The 22,300-nt window shown below is 36.0% G+C and overlaps 1 protein-coding gene across 17 annotated transcripts in view; it reads right to left on the bottom strand.

Moving 5' to 3' along the window:
- The window catches only part of adgrl2a (adhesion G protein-coupled receptor L2a), a 110,204-nt gene that overhangs the window by 64,255 nt on the left and 23,649 nt on the right, over window positions 1–22,300 (bottom strand). The gene's annotated exons all lie outside the window — the stretch shown is intronic.

The following is a 22,300-nucleotide window of genomic DNA, read 5'->3' as shown; positions in this document are numbered from 1 at the left end:
ATATATTTATGATATGAAATATGCGTAAATAGTTAACGTTTTGTAGCTGTAAAATCGTAATAATGTTACGTTTAAATTTTGCAGATACGTCCATATTATACGTTTCAGAATCTATCCAAACGTACAAAAAAGTATATTTTCTATCTTTGAAAATTACGTATTAGGCTAATACCTAACTTACGTATTAACAATTAGACCAGGCTGATGCACCAGAACATATACGTATACAAAAATAAATGATATGCTATGACTGAGAATTACACACATCCATCTGCCTAGAAGGTGTATTTAAAAAAGCAAACCAAACAAAATATAAGTTTTCAAAAAAATAAAAAACTTACAATAGATGTCATGTTTATTTCTTAGGTGCATAATTTTTTATTTGCTGCATCATACACCTCCCCAGACTGTAAATGGTGTTAAAATGTGTCTTGTTTAAAAATTACATAATTTATTAGAAAGATTCATAACCTGAGAGAAAGACTGCTGTTTAATCTATATTTCCTCCAGCAATGTGTATAAACGAGGCCGCATTAAGTAAAGATCCATCTAAAATCAGTCTGTACGATTGATTTATTCACGTAAGTGAAATTATAAAGTCAACATGGCTCTGAATTTTTTTTTCCATTCATGTTTTCAAATGAAGAGGAAAATAATCTGTCTGCTGAGAAGCTTCTCCTGTAATTATTCAGTCAGAACACAAGTCACTGCGCGTTTTATCCACAGCATTTCCCCCTGAGTTTGACATGCTGAGATGTTCTCAAAGACACTGACAGCAAAATGGATTCAAATGACTTTAAAAAGTCCATTCAGTGGAAATCAAATCTAGGGCTGCTGAACCAAGATTTATCGCTGGGGTTTTTTCATATCTTTAGTCATTCCTTGTGACCATTGGAAACGAAACACAGCAGCCAGTTTTGACTGATGACAGGTGTTACCGCCTCACATATGTCATTTTATAGTGTGTGCAGCTCAACAACATGCAATTCACTTTGTGACTGTAAAACCACCAGTGAGAGGTAAAGCTTAATAAAATGCTAACTGATAGTTTCGAATCTGCACTATGATTGGATGAACAGCATTCAAAACCATTGTAAAATGGCAATAAACTAGTTGCTACGTAACTAAAAAACTACATTATTTGGGTGAAATATTGTTTATTCATCATTATTATTTAGGGCTGTGAAACGATTAATCACATCCAAAATAAAAGTTTGTGTTTACATAATAAATGTGTGTGTACTGTGTATAATTATTTTGTATAAATACACACACGTGCTTATATATATTTAAGAATTTTTATTTATTTATATATAAAACATTTATATTTATATATAATATAAATTATATTTAAATCTATATACAGTATATACATCCAAATATTTCTTAAATATATACAAGCATGTGTGTGTATTTATATATATAAAATAATTATACACAGTACACACACATTTATTATGTAAACACAAACTTTTATTTTGGATTCGATTAATCACGATTAATCCTTTAACAGCCCTATTATTATTATTTAGATATTGGTAATGTTTATCTGTTGCCAACATTTTATTTAAAAAAACCTACTTTTTTTCTCTCTCTAAAAATTACACTACTGTTTAAAAGTTTTGGATCAATATGATTTTTTAGTCCTCAATAATGCATTCAATTGATCAAAAGTGACAGTAAAGACTTTCAAATTAAAATAAGTATCTATTTCAAATAAATGCTGTTCTTTTGAACACCATAGGCTACTGCAAAAATGTTATCAACAAATCCTGAATTTTTTGTTTAACAATAATAGGAATCTTTTTTTAAATGATAATATGAGAAGAAATGTGTCTTGAGCACCAAATCAGCATATGAAAATTATTTCTGAAGGATCATGTGACACTGAAGACTGGAGTAATGATTTTGTATAATTGTAATAATATTTCACAATCACAACATTACTGTATTTTTGACCAAATAATTGCAGCTTTGGTGATCATAACAGACTGTAAGCGACTAATTTTAAAACATTCAACATTTTTTTATCGTGTGCATATTTTTTAAATAGACATGTCGTGGGTCGGCTGAGCTGGCTTATTTTAAGCGAACAGAGCTCATGAAGCATTCAGGTAAATTGACATAGATAATGTGATTAAATTTGATCATGATTTATTTGCTCAGGTCTTTTCTGTCTTTTTGCTTTAACATTTAAAGTCATGGTCCCTTTCCCCTGGCCTACATTCCACCGTACTCTAATGCAACTCGATTGCGAGGTCACAATGGTGTTTGAGCGGATCAATGGGGCTGCGGCGGTGTCCATCAGACCGGCCTGCATTATCTCACTCGGCCCTTTTCCCTTCTGACTCCAACTACACAGGAATAGCACAACCGAACCCGCCCCCTTTTCACCTCATCCGATCGGCTCTGCTAAAACTCTCCGTTTCCCTGAGCTGCGGTTCCGCCACATGGCAACAGATTTGATCCTCTCAACCACACTCCATTCTTTCATTTCACCAGAACGCCAGGAAAACCAGAGTATGTTGAGGGCGTGGAAGGGACGATAATGAGAAACTTCGACGTGTTTCTGCGGCCTGGCATGTCAAGTTTACAACACGCGGTACTTCTCGAGTGTCTGGGAATTACATTAAAACGCATTCCCATTGCCAGAGCCCCGAAACGCCCACCAGCACAGTTCATGCATCATGTAGTCTGCTGGAGCCTGCTTCATAAACAGCTTTCCAAAAGCAGGACAATTGATTAGGCCTGGAGTCACTGCTGACTCACGCTGTTATGGACGGATATTTCAGGACACGGTCAAATCTATACAGTAGAGAGAGAGAGAGAGAGAGGGAAATAAAAATGGGACAGACTTTCAAATCTAATTAAGGGGAAAAGACTTCATTCTGTGAAGAGGGATTTTTTACTGTAAAAATGTTACAAAGCAGATTAAAGTAGTTCAAGTAGGCTGGAACATTAACATTATATAAGTTAATGAAATATATATCACAGCAAATGTCTTGCAGTCGCAGCTTTTAAATTTAAAATACATTCAAACAGTATGTGTTAACCGAACGGCTTTAAAAGCGTTTTGTACATCTCTCACTGCTGCAGTCTGACTAACATTTTCTGACAGTAAAGGAGCTTCTTGCTGCAGATTTTAAGCAGTTGATTAACTAATGAACAGTGTTAATGATTTTTGTGTGGGGCAAATATAGGACACATTACTCCTGACGTGTAAGACAAACGCCCCCAACAACCAGTCTATTAAACCATCAGATAAAGTCTAAAGGTCAATGATTATTCAATTCTAGTAGATAAATGTGTCCTTCATGACCTGCTTAAAGTCTGGCCCACGCTAAAATATTTTTCAAATCTTCAAAATGTCAGAGACCACAAACATTACGATAAAAATAAATCATTTAACAGATGTATTCCAATAGTGGATAAGTTCCAATAGTAAATGGCACGATGTGACCAAGACAGCACAACACACACTAACAGATTCCATTCACAAACAACCAGATTCCCGACAGTAAATACGGGAAATTTAGAAAAATCTCTTGTGGTCAAATGTGACTTTAGAATAAACAAACATGGCGGGCGACGGGACAGAAGAAATGGAGATAATAATGTTTGGACTGCTTTGTACAGTACATTTTTAGGGGAAAAAGGTTTGGACTAGTTTGTGTTATGCTTCCGTCTTCCGTCAGCTCGCTTTCTGATTGGGTATTGTTACATTCCATGTGACAATCTACAAAGTCCATGCACGTTTGTCTTTCGGGGTTCCCCTCACACAACAGTATTTCTGATCGGAAATATTCAGCATGTTAGATATTTACAATTTGGTGCAGCCCCAACATTCTTCCAAGCAGATTCAATCACTCTTAACACCTCACAGCACAGGAAAAAAATATAAGATAATCTGTAGAATCATCAAGATAATCGGGACTTTACTTAGGATTATCGGGAGGAAAGAATTAGTCCCAAAATCTGCCCGACAATCTTGTTGTGTGTGGGTGCCTTAAAGGAACACTCATAGCCACGACAAGGGAAATTATGAATATATTACAGAAAACATTAACCTGTTTTTTATATATATATATATATATATATATATATATATATATATATATATATATATATATATAAAATTGTTCAAAGGGTGAAGAAACTGAATTCTGCAAAAGTGCTTATCTTAAGTTTACCACATAACTAAGGAAGATTGTGCCAAATTGATGAATACATAGTTTATTATTGCCCGGTTTCACAAACAAGGCTTAAGCTTAGTCCAAGACTAAAATGGATGTTTGTGCTGTTTTAACCGAAAGCATTTTGCACTGACAAATCTTAAAATATTTCAGGTCTATTGTTTTGTCTCAAGATGCACATCAGTAATGTTTGTGGCTTAATCTAAACCCTGTCTGTGAAACCGGACCCTAAAAGTGTCAATCTACAGATGTATACATAAATATTTAATCTGGCTTCTTTATACTTTATTTATTTATTCTTTATAAGTTATTATACTTTGATTTGTGCCTATAACACCCCAGCAACCGACAAGAACACCATAGCAACTCTGTAGCAATTTGAACACCTTGACAACCACCCACAACATCCTAGAATTGTAGCGATGGGTTTTGGATGGGCAAGCACCTTTCACATTTTCTTCAGAAAATGCAAAAATCCAGTTTTATTAAAGATAATATTATTGTAAGGCTCATGACTGAAAAAAAATCCTCTGTTTTTAATCTTAGAAAATATAGAGACGTTGTATTAAGGGGTGGAAAAAACATAATGACAACACTAAAGAAACCACATTTGGCATTTTGCTCAAGAGAAAGAAAAGTAATTTAGATTAGAGCACCCAATAGCGTTTGTAAACGGATTATAATTCTTTCAAGGAAAAAAAAAAGTGTTTTACGTATTATGCTGCATAGAGCGATTTTGAAGTCAGATCCTCGTTTCTTGCTTAATTTCCTTTATTATCTCAATAAAGCCAAGGATCCACCGTCTCCTTTGTCTCAAAGTTGAGCGTTTATATAATTTCCACTCTGGTTTTAGCCGGTCAGGGTCAATGAGCATTCGTGGTCAGACAGCAGGAAGGACAAAGTCCATTTGAAAGACATTTGCACCTCAATGACATGGAGCCAAAGTTTCCTCTATAGAAGCTTTAGTGATGTCCACTAACTACTTGAATTTGACATGTTCAGCGCTGTGTAACATGACCAAAGCCCACCGAGCGATAGGTCAGCCATTCTACTCCCAATGTTATGAGTTTGCTCATTCAAACGTAATATTCAAATGTCTTCAAACTTCAATCAACTACTCACTCATTTGCCATTTGAAGCGCTTCACCTAAAAACTGCCATAACTTGTATTTGACTTAATAGTCTGGACATGTCAAAACATTTTTGCTTTTTCGTATGCATTGACTTTATGGACTAATTCTAAGTCATCCAGTGTTTTGTATTGTTTGTTTTGGCTTTAGAGAAACTGCCTGTGGACTGCCTCTTGTGCCTTTCCTGCGGCGATGCGTAAACTGGCTGTTGGGCTGGTTTTCATGTATAGTTTATGATCAGCCTGGTCCTTTTTTTTAACATCTGTATTACGCTGTGCGAAACCCAGGCATATGTGTGTGAACTTCCTGTGCATGAACCGATGCTTTTAAAAGTGAATGGGTCTCCTGCTCTCCTGATTAAATGACGTGGGTCAGGAACGGAGGCAGTAAATAATATATTAAAGAGAATGCTCGATTTCATCGCCATGGCAACCTCTCCAGCAGTGCCATAATCGCTATAATCTCCCCCTGAGGCTTATCAGTCATTCTGGTCAGTCACCACAAGGGTCGCTTTTCAATTCCTTTCAGGTAGATAGGTAGCCAACTCTGAACTCCAGCGAACAGGCCCCACGTCGACACACAATGGAGTCCTTTCAGAGCCCTACCTTATCAGTTGCACTGCTGTACACGACTCCACAGATCTGCTTGGTGCAACTGGTGGGAGAGCCTTTTAATCAGGGCTCAAATACACCTCCCATTTAACCTTGTCGAGCTCTGTTACCGTGTAAATGTTTTTAAACATACAAGGTGCTTTTGTACCACCGAGATTCGTTGCGGAAAACCGATACATGTGTTTTTAATTACACAAGATTTTGTACAATGTCGGGGCAAAGAGGTTTCGATAATGCATCTTATTACACTGCATTAAAAACGTGCCGTTAGTAGTTTAATTCCTATATCCAGTGCTTCTCAACTAGTAATTTGCAGTTAATCTGCAATAGTAAAAGAAAAATAATAAAATCACTAACCGTATAATTGTGCCCAGTTAGGATAGCAAAATAAAAAGGTTTATTAACTTTCGAAATGGAGGACATTTCTGTGTTGTTTTGTACAAAATTGCCGGTAGTGTATTGAGTCCCCACTTGGTTTAAAACACCCAATCCCAATATGAAATCTGAATCCTGAGGTAAAACCATATAGGAACACTGCTATAGCACTGATGGTAACACTTTAATAAAAGCCTTTTTTTATTATTATTTTTAATGCATTAATTATGCTTTGTAATGCAACTTATAATGCATTGTATGATGAAAAACTGTAACCACAGTTAAAATACATTATAATACTAGCCTTTAGAAAGTAGTATGCATTAAAATACATGACAAACAACTAATTTCAGATGTAACCAGGAATCTCTAAATGCATTTTTAACTTTGGTTTGTATTTATGAAAAGATTTATTGCATTAATATAACATACATTATGAATACCTTTATAATGCATTATACAGCTTTAAGTAAAGTGATAAAGAGCACTGGAGGTACAGGGATGATCAAAAAAGTGAGGCTGACCCAATATAAAACGTAGCAGCTTTGCTCACGAATATTTATTGACACACGTATGACTGATAATGCTAAATGATTTGATGAAAGGTTAACAGGGGTAAACATATGCTAGTCTTAGTACAGCTTAAATGACATGGTTTGTTTGTTTTGTAGTAGTCCTATCGTCTTTACCGGAAACACCCGGATCAGCTTTCGCTGTGACGGTAAATCAGGAGTTCCTGCATCTCTGCTGCCCAATTCCCATGATCCTACTCTAATTCCGTCATCACCTTTGGGGTGACATTGACCCATTCTGTGAGCAACAGCCAGGCAAAAATGCTAATTTGACGAGGACAGCGGACGGTCTCTTTGGAGCCATAATATTTTAATCTCCCCAACGTGGCAAATCAATCGGAAAGTGACCATCTGCCAGGATATGAGTGTCACTGCAAAGGGGTAATGAACAGAGCACGAGTGATAAAGATCACCATCATCGGTCTGCTGTAAGCTCCCTCGTACCGACCGCCGAGGAGCCAGATGACAAACAGATGAGTCATGTCACCATGTCACCTAATAAAGAAATATTACCAGACTCAAGAAAACAGCCCACGGAAGAGTCCCTAATGCTCTGCGATTTCCGTGTATGATAATAGAATGCAGCGGTTTCGGTATTTGCAATAAGGTTGAGGTGTGATCTAAACTGCTTTCGTAGTCTTCCGGGAACAGCCACTGGGGCCGACAGCAAAGAGTTTTAATATGGTTATTCAAGCTTGACACGGCATGCTGTCCCACCGAGAACCGAAAAGATTCCGGACCTCATCATGCTTGCCAAGCCCTGTTAATGTAGTTTGAACTGTGCTTTGTCCTGTCAATGGCTACAGCTGTTTGTAAATGAGCTCGCCGTTTCAAAGCTGGCCACTATTATTACACACTTGCGGCTGACGACGTTGCTTACTGGGGGAGTTTTAAAGGAGGAAAGGGACCCATAATACCCCGAATCAGCTTGCAGCCACTGGAGACGCAGCTTGATACCTGCAATTTTTTGTTGCTTTCTTGCTCCCTGCTAGCCAAATACTAGAGAAATCTATGGAAGGCAAAGACGCCAATGAGGAGACGACTCTTCCTCCCACAGAGCGGTTTCCATAATCCCGCAATATCCTTTATAAGGGCATGTTGTCTTTAGAAGTCAGGTCTCACCAGAGGGAGAACAACAGGGCAATGCAAATATCCTCAACAGGGGAGACGCTCTCAGGCTGAATGAGATTTGTGTGGGGAACAAAAAAAAATGTTTTTATTGAAGCTCGGCAAGATACGATAAGGATTCAACCCTCAGCGTGGGTCCGAGCAAACATCTTCGGTATTCTGTGGCCAAATCTCAGCATTATAACTTTATTAACTAGGCAAATGCCTACAGTGGAAACTGAAGCCTGGTATTAATCCAGATATTGAGTTTCATTGAGATTGCGTACAACACGCCCACTCTTACTGACCACTTCTGTTGTCCTGACCCATTATTGGGTCAATAAAAAAAATCGCAGTGTCAGTAGTTTAGCAAAAAAGCGTTAAACATGTTTGTGAGCTACCAGCTCCTAGGCTCATTGGTATTCAACACCACTATTTGCCCCAATTCATCTGCATCCTTCTCTTCCATGGCAACAGCAGGCAGGCTATCAGGAGGTTCTTTGATATAGGTACATGCTGGTAAAAAAAAACACACACAAAAAAAAAAAAACTATGTCATTTAGTTTGGGGTAGGACTATAAAACACGTCCTGCTGGTTCTCGCATTGTTAAGAGACATCTTTGTAAAACTGGCTTCAAGCTTGTTATCATTTGCATGAGGTCCAGCCCGTCCGCCTTTTTTCACGTAACTCTGCCGAGACCATTTTTTAAAATCAGTTTTACAGACTATTGCATGTTGTGATGCTATTTTTTGGCCTATCTATTAATTCATTATTATTTATTTTATTTAAATGAGCATTTTTCTATTTTTTTTATTCAATCCCACTCTAATTACTAGTCATTTTATTCTAAATTGTTTACAAAATGTGTTTCCCCCCCGAAAACCATATGAAAGCAACATGAATCAAGCAGGTCTACATTTCTAGGAGATCGGCATGCGATGTAAACTAACTTTTACAAATATTTGTCAATATTTTGAAAACATTTTCCAAGTAAATTAGTTAAGTGCACTCAGTAAATTTTAACTATAAAGAAATTATATATATAACAAAATGAATAGTGCTTACATGAGATTCATATTAGAACTGATACGAATGTGAATGTGTACCTTGAAATGCAATGTAAGTCGCTTTGGATAAAAGCGTCTGTTAAATGCTAATGTAATGTAAAATGTCAAATATTAGTAGCCATTTTATTTTACATGGAGGTGGTCACCTAATGGAGACCAATATGTTCAGATCACATGGCCAGTCAATAACTATACACTTTTTATCTCGGTCTCTTTCACTGGATGACTAAGGATAAGCTTTTTCTTTTTTTAGTAACTGAACACATTTGCTTTTTCATGTTTTTACTTATTCCAAAGATCTTTGTAATATAAATAATGTACATATCTTAAAACAGGCATCAAATATTCTTGAAACTAAGTGGTTTTACAATGTAAAAAAAAGATAGTTATTATCACATTTTAATGACTAAGTCCAGCTATTAGATAAGAAGCCATCCATATTTCTGAGGTCTTTGTGTTTTTCAGTGCTGTTAAGTGGCACAAGCGAGACCAACAACCTCCACACTGACTCACACATGTAAATCAACCTTTACACTTAATTAAGCACAATGGGCCGTATCAAGGTCATGAATTCTTCCTTTATAGTCGTCTATTGACGAAGCATCAACTGCACTGCCAGCGTCTGGCTTCCACACCCTGCTTCATATCTGAAAACCCTCGAGGGGACACTAAAAATGCAAGGACAACCTAGAATAAAAAGGCCTATATGACACTTGTGCTGTATGGTTTTAAGTTCACAAGCTATGGGTATTCATTAGCAAGATATACGGTGATCTGCTTCTCTTAAATTGCTCACACTGACAGAAATTAGTCTTTATATGCCTTGTTCGAATTCTCATTTAACTACACCAGAAGAGAAAGACCCAGGGCAAAGAGTTTGCTGACATTTACAGAGACATGTTGGAATATTCTATTTTTGGGTAACACGCAGTTAATGGTCCATGACAATCTGATATCCTAATAAACCTTTTCCATCCAATCAAACAAGAATTGTGAAGCATCACTATTAATATAAATAGTTTGGAATTAGAACGAACCTTTGCGTGGAATGTCCAGACTAACATAAAAGAAGGGTCCAAAATAAAGAGTCGGGATAGGCTCTTTTGATTTGTGACAGCAACTACCTAACAACCACCCAGAACATGCTGGGAACGGCAAATACGTGTTAAAAAAAAAAACACCCCGAAGACTTAAGCAACCACATTGCAACTCTCTGGCATCAACCCACAACACCCTAAAATCATAGAGGCTTTGCAGTGCTCTAGCTATATTATTCTTCAATAAAATGTGTTTTATTTTAAGTAATGTGTTTTATTATGTAAAACCTCTTTCTCTCAGAAATGTCATTTGCTTAGTAAATAAAAAGTGAACTCCAGTTAAGGCTTGAAGCTCTTTGCATGTAGTTTTAATACTCTTGACCTTGAGGTTCACAGAATGTGCTTTAGAAACAGATGACACCACCTCCGGTACAAAATAAAATGCCTCCAAAAGACTTTCAAGGCTAAAATGTGCTAATAAATGAATGCGAGAAGGAAATAGACAAAATATGTGCTGCATTGCTGTTCTGAGCTATAATGTGTTGCTCTGTATGGATTTCTGACCTAAAATGCTACATTCAACATGCAGCCAGCCAGGTTATTTGGCCCACTGTGTGTTTGTCACACTATGTGTTCATGGCTCATATATATAATATTTGTTCATCTCTCCTGATACCATTACTTATTACTGCAGGAAACCCGTCAGAAAAGCTACTGTCACTTCAGAGAGGATTATTCTCCGTGCTTTATACGTTTTATAAGAAAATAGAAAAATTATTAAAGTCCCCCTGTGGTGAAAATCAAGTTTTAAATGTATTTTATGTCTATGTAGTGTTTTTAATATGCCTTAAGACAAACTATGTGCAACTCTATTGTCTCAAAAACACGGTTTGAAATCCCTGGTGTTTCTGACGTCACAAACTACCTTGTAACCAAGGTAACCAAACGTCAACGAGTGGATCTCTGAGCTGGTGTGAGTGAGTGGAGGCACGGCTAATTTGCATATTCATAGAACCGCATATTCTAAATGAGGCAAGGGTGTAGAGTTGCATTCAAGCTATTTTGAGGCATGAATCATTTTTTTAAAGGCAAAAAAAAACGTTTAAATATGTCATTTTGCTGAACAAAGATGAGTTTTAAGGGATTTCAATTATTGACTACAGGGGGAAAAGCTATGGATAGTAATTCTAAAATATATTATAATTATCACAATTTATATCAGGGTCGAATTCTCACTATTAACTACAACTTTTGCCTCAATAAACCCTTAATTACTGCTTATGAATAGTTAGTAACGTAGTTAACTAACTATTCATTCTAATTTTAAGTTTAGGTATTGGGTAGGATTAAGGGATGTAAAATAAGGTTATGCAGAATAAAGCATTATGTGCTCCATAAGTAGTACTAATAAACAGTAATATGCATGCTAATAAGCAAATGGTTATAGTGAGAATTGGACCCTAAACTAAAGTACTACCATTATTACTATTACAGACAACTAGAAAAGTCATGGGAATTCACTGACATTGGAGACAAAGTTAATACTTTAATAAAACATAAGAACTCAACTGAGCTATAAAAGTAAAAAAAAAAAAATCCTCTGGGTTGATAAACAGTCTCTCCGTCAAACTCAAGAACTCATGTTTGCAGTCTGAACGGTAAAAGAAAGCACTTGAGCCTCTGTTTTACAAAGTTCATGGGAATTGCCTTTGGTCAACATTACTTTAAATGTATGAATGTGAGGTTCTTAACTTCTGGACCACTTTTCAGTAAAATCACATGCACCCAGACTCTTCAGCACATAACAGCCCCCGCTGTAGTCCGGCTGAAAGGATGAGTGTGTTTGAAAACGTGTCTGACGCTGTCTGAAAAATATCAGAATGTAGTCAGTCACTCTGCAGACTGCAGAGACGAGGCGCAGATGGCCCAGAATGCTTGAGATGCTAGCAAAAGGAAAACTGACTGAACAAAAGACTGAACATGAGCTATTTCCAATGTATTATATATATATATATATATATATATATATATATATATATATATATATATATATATACAGTATATAAACACTAGCATGGAATGCTGTGTAAACTTGGGAGTTTTTCCACATTAAAATGTCATATTCAATAATTATTATTTTAGGAAAGATTATATAAATCGCGCGGACATAAACCAGATTCAAGGTGTTTCTTTTAAAACATTGTCTCAAATACTGCAATGGGATTTAAGCACCAATTTTGAGCTTTAAACTAAGTAAAACAGAACCTTTTTTAATCATTTTGAATGCTGGTAAAAACCTTGTATTGAAACCCACAGTCTTAAGTTGTCTCCTTCAGTGATGTTTTTTTTTTTTTTTTTTCAGAAAGATAAACATTTTGCTCAGTCATTCAAAAGTGAAAAATGACATTACATGTGCAGTTCTCATAAATCGGAGGAATTTTGCATCCAAAATGCATATTATTGCGCACAGAAAATTAAAAGGACTTCCCTTTTCCTTTTTTAAAATCTAATTTTAAAAATTAATTTAAGAAATGTGTTTGTGTTAATAAACGATCTCAATTAATTAATATTAAAATGGGCGATAATCTACATTACATTAAATACATATATATATATATATCCTCTTCTCACAACATTACCATTGTGTATGAAATTCTATATAACCTTGCCTAAAACCTAAATGGTTAGTCAGCCATTTATTTTAAAATGTATTATTATTGTATTATTTACACATATGTTAATGAGAAACACAAAAGGTACTCATTTTACAGAATGTCTCAAATACCAGCATCAACCTTTAGTAAAAGGCTCAATTCCAAGGCACAAAGTAAAACTTAACGACACCAGCTTTCCGACCTTTAGATCAATCTTGTTCTTGGGAATGTTTCTTTGTCTGGGTGTCTACCTCAAAGCATTTTTTAAACTACAACAGGATACAGTTCATTTAGTAGGACTAGCGAGAACAAACCTCCCTGTGAGTAACAGAATCTGCTGCACATTTTCAGCCATCGATCTTTGAGATGACATCACTGATACACTCTCTGCTGAAGAACGACTGCAACATCTGCTGTGACGGCCACACAAATGGGAACTGTCCTAATTTATATAGCAAGAAACTGAGGATTGCTTAGCTAGTCTTTTATACCAACGTTCCAAATTGTGGTTAATACCAAAATAGGGATGCAAACGATTAATCGATTAATTGTCGATAATACATTAATCGATCATCGATTAAGCAGGTTCATGCGCGTGCGTGCTGCTCAACCGCGAAACACAAGCGAGCGCGCAGAAGTTATGTTTGGGACTGTTTTACACCTTCATCATGACTATAAGTTTGCGTGTGCATTCGCAGCCTTTTGTTTTGTGCAAATGTAAGTTGTAATAGTTTATTATGTGTACGTTTATTATGTGTATTATGTGTATCTATATCTGATTTATCTCATAGCCTATATTGGATGCATTTGGTTAAGAATTGTTGAAGCGTGATCTTTAGCGCGCGCAGCTCAAACGGCAATGCACGACTAATAATGACTATTGGGACTGTCATATTACATAACATTATAAAGAGAACAATAGTGTAATAAAACATTGTGAAGTATTTGGGTTTAGTTGCCGTGTCGCGTTGTTCCAGGAAGAGCGCGTCCACAACATGAGTCATTCTGAATGGCACGTAACTCAAATTCACTTGTGCATTCACGTCATTTTGTGCAGATATAATTTGTAATATTATGTTTATTTTGTATATATCTGACTAATCTCATATAGATTGCGCTTCTTTGAGATAAATAACGCGCTAGCAAAGTGCTCAACGGTTATTCATTCAGCGCGCGCCGCTCAAGCAGCAATGCACGACTAATAATAACGATGATTAATTTGGGACTGTCATATTACATAACATCAGAACACTATTTTATTAAATCGTTGTGAATTCATTGGGTTTAGTTGCCGTTTTCAGTGCGTTTCAGTGCACGTCTAACGTAACACACTGCAAGCACGCATCTGAGGCGGCGTTGGTGACACGTTGTATTATTAGTCGTTATATTTGATTATTAAATAATTAATTTAATTTAATTATCATTCACATCGAAACATTTTACAATCCTACTAGCCCTTTATTTGGATTAAAAAACATTCTCATTCATTTGGTGAGTAACATAGCGTTTTTAACAAACCCTGTCATGCTGGCCATATGCACTGCAGCAGACGCATAATTGATCATTAATTTAAATTACGATCGATCATGGGAATCTGTGAAAATTGACATCCCTTCAGTTCTATATTTGAAGTTTCCAGGTCTAGTAATCTTACTGTTACCTTTCTCAGACCAAGCATCAATAATTGCTGCTAATGTTTCAAGTTTACCAGATAGATTATTATGTAGACTTAATATAGTTTAGGCTAAGCCTACCCATATAGATTTTTATTTAACATTTATTTTATGTTACTTAATGTTTGCAACCGGTGAGCCAGTGCACAATTATTTTTTATGTATTTTAATTTTCTGTGCATAATTTATTTTGTTAAACTACATAAATGCCATTCTGTACCGTATCCCAACTCTTACAATAAAACATCATTTGAGCAATATAACATGCATTTTTGTTCAGTATATAAGCAATATTTTGCTTTTTATGTTAAAGACACTATTGATACCGTGAGAAATGTACATTCTCAGGAAAATAGCCGCTTATCAGTTAATCGATCGATAAGGTCAATCAATTAATGATTAATGAATTAATCGATAATTTGCATCCCTATACCAAAAGCGTTCATGTTATATTTGTTGTTATATTATAGTTCACCATTTTTTTTTCATTTCCTCACTCTCACAAACTTTTATGACAAAAAAATAGGCATTTTTTAGGCGTCCCCCCCCCCCCCTCTCTCTTTTTTATCTTGATAGTGTCTGCTCACTGTATAGGAAAAGGAGCAATGTGACCATCCTAACCATCGTCTTTTTGTGTTCTTCAGAAGACAGAATAGAGTGCAACAGCTGGGTTCCAGAATTAAACACTTAATTCATTTTCTCCATAGGTTAGTTGATTTTGAACAATAAATGAAACCTTTAAAGACAGACCTACTATGATATGAGGTTGTTAATCTGTGGTTTTTGCTTCTGCTGAAGCCGTCGGCCTGCATTATTTTAGCATTTTTTTTTTTATAATTGGGTAAAATAATTGTAAATTGCTGGTGAAAAACTACAAAACTCATGATGCAGTACAGAACTTTTCCCCAATCAGAGTCAAAAAAGAAATACATGCCAAAATAGCTCTTTAGCTCCGCCCACTTCCATGAAGCACTGCGCATGACGTAATCGAGTTGATCTCTCTACGCTCTCAAAACACTTGTGTTTGTGTATATATATATATATATATATATGTATATATATATGTGCATATTTTGCAATAAACTTAAAATATATCGTTTTTATGTATATATGTATATTAGTGCTGTCAAATCGATTAATCGCATCTAACATAAAAGTTGTGTTTACATAATACATGTGTGTATATATGATATATATATATATATATAAATATACACACACATATATTATGAAAATACAAACTTTTATGTTAGATGCGATTAATTGCGAATACATTAGTAAATTTGTGTTTTTATGTTTCTCCATTATTTTTAATTTAATTAAAAGGCTGTTCACAATGCCTCAATGGATTGTAGGCTAATTCTTTCCCTCCCTAAAGCCATTAGCCAGCGCAGTCTTGTACCTTTGTCTGATGTTCAAAAGCATTTTTGTTTTAAATCAAAGTTTGTAGAGTTCACCTCATAGCTGATTGGCTTGGTGCATGGTTTATAACTCTTTAATGAAGATTTTTTTTAAATCCCTATGGGAAAAATTTATGGAAAAAAATACTCCCGAGAGTGGGCAGGCACTGTTGCACTCTATGTCTTATAAGTTTAGAATAACATGAAGGTGGGATAATAGCAACAGAATTTTCTTTTTGGGGTGAATTATCCATGTCATTGTTGAAACGACTTCAGTTCCAGTAAGTGAAAGAGAGACCTGTTATCTTAAGTCAACGTGGGAAAGACATAGTCTGTGTGATCAGCGTCACCACTCAACCGCCATCTTGAATTTAGATCAACGATGATGATCAGAGATTCAGGAGTAAAACAGAAGAAAGGAGACGAGTAACAGTGATGCATCTTTTCATCTTTGTTTTCAAAGATCCGAGACTAGAACATCTCAGAGGCGAATCCACAACCCCATCTCTCTCCTTCATCCATCAGTCTGATCGAATCTTTCAGACTCGAAACAAAAGCAAGAGAAGTGAAACAAAGATGGTTATAATAGGGGCCTGTATCTCGTCACGATATCGCCCCCTCAAGATCTCCTAAACAAGCACATTACAGAGAAACAGTCCTAGGAGCGCCAGAGAGCCGAATCGTAAATATTTCACAGCACAATTCTGTTTAGATTTGATATGCGCTTTAACAAGAAGATAAGGTGTAAGGTCTGATTTCAGTGGGTCTGCTGTGACCTCCTGCTGCTGTACCCATCATTTCACCAACCAGCTTGACACCAAACAAGATAAGAGAGAGCCAGAGACACAACACAGAGACTCATGTGGGCTACATCCACTGAAAACCTGCAAACACTCAGGAACGTGTAATAAGAGATGGTCTTCATCACTGTCAATTTAAGCAATGCATAGTTGTCTTCTCAGCTGAAACTGTCCATGAAAGAGCAGGCGTTTCCCTCTAATGCCATCAGTGTTGAGGAAGCAACTTTTGAAACTGCGGCTTGCCAAGCTGCAAATAATTTAAAGTACTTCACAATTTACAGTGAAGCTTCTCCTGAATAAATAGTTAGATACAACTAACAAAACTCACTACACTGAACCTGCTTTTTATCTACAGCATATATTGACGGAATATTGAAAAAATCAGCAATTGTGATTTGCTGCTAACTTGTTGTGATAAAATGTTGACTTGAATAAAACTAGATAAATTAAATGTCATTACATGAAGCACAATTTTAATTTACCTGAAAAAATAAATGCTGCAGTTTCGGTTGTCTAAAAATGTAAGGTCTTCTGCATAAATGCTTGAAATGACATGTGTGGACTCATTTTATTTATGCACCGTCTTGCACAAACCAATGAGGATGATATAATTGGACTACTAAAATGATCAGTACCAAACTGTAACTTTGAGATACTTCTATAAGACCTTCTGTAAACTATGGAAGCTCGTTTCCGCCACAGAATAAAACATTTTAAAAGATAATTGTGACTTGTTATCTCACAATTGCGAGATATAAACTTACAATTACAAGTTATTATGTCAGAAGTGCGAAATATAAAGTCGCAATTGCGTGTTATAAAGTCAGAATTGTGAGATATAGACTGGCAATTCTGACTTTTTTCTTGCAACTGCGAGTTTATATCTCACAATTCTGACTTTATAACTCACAACTATGACTTTATATTACACAATTATATTACTCAATTGTGAGTTTATATTACGCAAATCTGACTTTTTTTAAGCAATTGCAAGTTTATATCTCGCAATTCTGAAAATAAGAGTGAATTGCCAGATGTGAAAAAGTCATAATTGTGAGGAAAAAGTTGCAATTAACTTTATTATTTTTTTATTCTGTGGTGGAAACAAGCTTCCAAACTACCACCTTGTAGTTTTTCTTTAAATGGCATTTGTAGTATTTTTACCACAAAAGCAAACCAAACTGCAACATTTGTGGAACGTTTTAGTTTAGGCTTAAAATAACGTAGAATAGACAACATTACCACAGTGTTTTAACAGCTTTAAAAAGCCCTAAACTATTATAGGAATATCACGACTCTGTGATATCTCACGAAAAATGTTACGTTTGTACTTCTGCCTATTTTAGTTAGGTGTTCCCCGACTAAATGCCACACGAGGAATTTCAGTCTGTTTAAAAAAGGCCTTCCTTATGTTAATCTGCTTTATGCAGCTGATTAGGGCTAAATGCAAAACAATGCAAATGAGTTGACAACATGAAGGAGTTTCAGTCACTTTCTCATTGGATTCATCACCCACACCCACAAGTCTATTATCCCGAAACCATGCTGCAAGCTCACTAACACTAACACTAACAGAGACCAATAACACAATGTTTTGTATCATCCAGACCTTGCGGGAAGAACAGGAAACAAAGTAACATGTGACTGGCCCTGTTTGATTTTTGCATGACAAACACCAATCAGGAGGCAGCTGTGATGAGGCTTAATCCATTAAAACCAGCGTCTCCTCCCGGTTAAATCCTAATGAGGATTTAAAGAGCTCGGCTGCAGGGGGCCGTCGGACAACAGACACACCTTGCTGAGCAGTCTGCCCCCGACCCACTATTCTCCTTTCTTATCATACAGATCAGGAGGAGGGCTGATGAAAGACGGTGAAGACGAATGCGGGCGTATTGACCCCCCGGCCGCTCGGCATTATGGGAAGTCTGATCCCTCAGTCTGATAGAAAACCCCTGGGTAAGAGGAAAAACAAAAAGCAGGAGACAAGAAGAAGAAAGACACAAAGAGAGCTGTGTAGTCTGAGGTATAAAACCCGAAAACAAAGGAATCCGAGATCTGGATCCAAGATCTTAATAAAGAAGCTTAATACGGGCGAATTCAGATATATTGATATTGACGGAACGTCGATATGAACAAAAAGCCAAAGGGCTGAGGCTGAGGGGAATTGGCTTTAGCCGCTCAAAGATAATCAGTTTCGCTAGTTTAAATGTTTCCTTGCAAAGTGTAACTGCACAGATGGGATTTTGAGGCATGTGAAAGGCTTGTCCACACTTGTCCGTCTCTAAAGAGAATGGCGCTTTTTCACAGCAGGATCCACATAATTTAATCAGACCCTTCAGTAAGAAACAAATCTGTGACGAATCTTGCACTGGGTAGAATGAGTCGGTTGCTGATTCCAAATTTCATGAGAAAAATTGTAGTTAGTATTGTAATACATTATATTACACATTGAAAGTAATGTAATTTGACTACTTTTAGATTACTTTTAGATTACTTTTGATCTAACTCAATTATCACATTGATTTGAATAATAATCTTGCACCGTATTGATATAAAATACAAAGAAAAGAAAATATATTTTATTCTTTATCAAACAACATGAAGTGCATTAAATATTACATTATGTTGTTGGCACCGATAGCCTCGTGGGCAGCGCACCGACATATAGCGCTGTTGTGCTTCGGTCGACTGGGTTCGAATCCCATCTTGTGGACCTTTCCCGATCTCGCTTCCTGTCCACTCTATACTATCCTTTCACAATAAAGGCAAAATTCACCAAAAGTATTTCTTAAAAAAAAAAAAAACATTACGTCAGGGTTTCTCTGGGGGATCGTGAGTTTAATGAGAAGCTTGATTAAATAAATAAAACCAATCAAAGTAACTTCTAAAAGAAGATCAAATAAATACTAAAGATTAAAAATATATGTTTACCTGCATGTCAAGTGACCATTAATCTACATCATATTACAGTGAACTTAATTTCATTATTATTATTGGCTTAGTTGTATTATTGACCTATCTTATTGACTTAAATCTCAGGGGGTAATTCAAGTAAGTATATTAGGTCAAAGAGGTTCAGCTGACAAAAAAATTGGGGAATCCCTATTATGAGACTAAAATGTAATTATGTAATCAATAAAAACTTAAGTCTGATTATGAGTATTTTAACACGGAATATAATCAAATTATATTTTACTTCATTTATACTTCATTTTTGGAAACTGATTCCTTAGTACAGATTACATGTAATCAGTTGCAACCCAGCACTGTATTTATATCAGCCTAAACTGGTCCACAAGACTGGCTGAGCTGGTTAGGCTTGTCTATTTTAATGGTTCAAGAAGCATTTTGGGCCCTTCTCAACTGGCCGTGCTTGGGAACCAGCAAAATCCCTTAGGCAGGGTTTTTTCTTTTTTTTCTGAGCAGGGTTAACATTACCAAAATGGATCTAGATCCCGGATCAAGAACAATAATGAGAAAATAGCTAGTTTTATTATTTTTGTTTCACTTACATTCCCCAAAATAGACATAAAATCACAATACAAAACACATTTTTCCCTAAAATACTTGCTTGACACATGAGACGACAAATGCACAACCCCGTCAATCAAAGAATCTGGAAAGATCAGCTCTAATTCTGTCTGTGTGCGAGTTCAGAGAGACCAACAGCCCAGAGACATGGAGAAAAGGACAGAAGATGAGACAGAGAGAGACACGTGGGTGGGGGAAAGACCGGGAGAGTGAGACAGCTAGACAGAAACAACTTAACAAACCTTGATATGAGCATTTCCACAAAAAACAACAACAACAAAAACTAAAACAACCAGCCTTCATTTCTCATGATACAACACAAAACTTATATTTGTGGACTCACACAAGCACACACATATACAGATATATGCATAGAACTGCCATTCTAGACGTCCCTGTGACATATTTTTACTGTTAATCAGCCGACATTCAACTGAGGTGTTTAAAGAGTCGAGATAGACAGCTCATTTCAGTCAGAGAGACAGATGGCTCATTTCTGCCAGAAAGACAGACGGCTCGTTTCAGACAGAGAGACAGACAGCTCATTTCAGTCAGAGTTTGAAGGCAAGAGGGACAGCAGCTGTCCAAATAAGGGGCCCATTTGAGGTGGGAAATGTGATTTTTAGGTTACACTTAAATAGGGAAGAGTGTTAACCTTTGGGAGATGATTCAAATGTAACAAGGATTTGTAAAATTGTGTCGGGTGATATGACCAAAATTCACGGTATAAGTAATTTCATAACACGGTTACTGTGCATATATATTTGTGTACCTATGTTTTTGTTTTTATGTTATTTTGGAAAGTTTTGGAATATATTGGGAATATTTTAAAGATGAGATTATCTGATAATATATTTTTTTTAGAATGGAAATGAACAAATTATTTTAAAAAAAGAAACGTACTAAAAACTTAAAATATTAGTAGTATTAATAACAATAACAATGATAAAAGGATGGTTTTAATAAAATTATACAGTAAAGCATTCAGATAGACAGTTGTGCAGATATACAGCGTTGGCACATTTCGAACATTATGTATATAATATAACGTCTGTATATCGTTCAGCTCTTGCTAATGGTGAGAGTTCATCCCAAACATTTTCGTATGCTTTGGAAACATGCAAATGACCTAAAGCCCTGTATTTATGCATATCGTGTTTCGAATCCGGAAAAAAAAATCAATAGGGAAGACCTTTAAATATCTAAAAAGATTGACCAAATCTCCAATTCTGAGTTAAAAACCGCAGTTGAAATGGAGGCATCATAGGTCAAGAATCCAATTGGCTTCCACTAAAAAAGAACATCATGAAAGGAAACTATTCACTCGACGAAAAACTGGGTTATATATTTGCCTAATAGAGGCAGGTGAAAGTTAGCTCTTCGTAAATCAAAAGTTCAATCTTTAATTCTATTTTGTCAAAAGGCTACAGCCGCTAAGAATGCTGTTCATTCTTAAATGTTTGATTTGGCTGTCTGGAAGTCACACAAAAGCTGTTCTGATATGAATTAAGATGGAAATGAAGTGTTTTTATGAATACAGGCGGGTGGCCACCGGTCGAGGCCATGGTTCCCTGCTATTCCTTCTGAATGAGCCCAAGGCACCAGGACACGGACGGATATTATTCAGTCCTTTCCATAATTAAAAAAAAAAGAACGGCTCATATTACTCACAATCCTTACCGGCAAATTGTCCAGACATATGAAGCAAAGCTTTCTTTCAGAACTACTTAGCCCCATCGTGAAATAAGCCAGTGACAGTGTGTTCAAAGAAAACTGTAATTGCTGGTAAATAATGAAGCTAATTTATCAGACAATAAACCTGCACCACATTACTGTACATGAATCAATATGAGTCCTGTTGTATTTTATAGTAAGTACTAAAAAAAAAGCCTTTACTCATACAGACACAAATGCTTGGCCAAAATTTGACTTTCATTTTTACAAAACTTTGGCAGTTAGAATGCAACAATACTATCATGTTCTGACACTGCAATTGAGATTTTAAAAAATTGTGTAAAAACGTCTGCATTCACATATATCAATCAAAAATAAAGATCTATTGGCTGAGGAAAGACAACAACAAAGAATTTTTTACATTATTAATATGCAAGATAGTTGGTAATTCCCAGTGTTATTAAAGCATCATTAT

This window comes from Phoxinus phoxinus, assembly GCF_949152265.1.
Source record: "Phoxinus phoxinus genome assembly, chromosome: 22".
NCBI lineage: Eukaryota > Metazoa > Chordata > Actinopteri > Cypriniformes > Leuciscidae > Phoxinus > Phoxinus phoxinus.
Note: the sequence above shows the minus strand (reverse complement) of the source record. Positions and strands in the feature narration are given on the sequence as shown.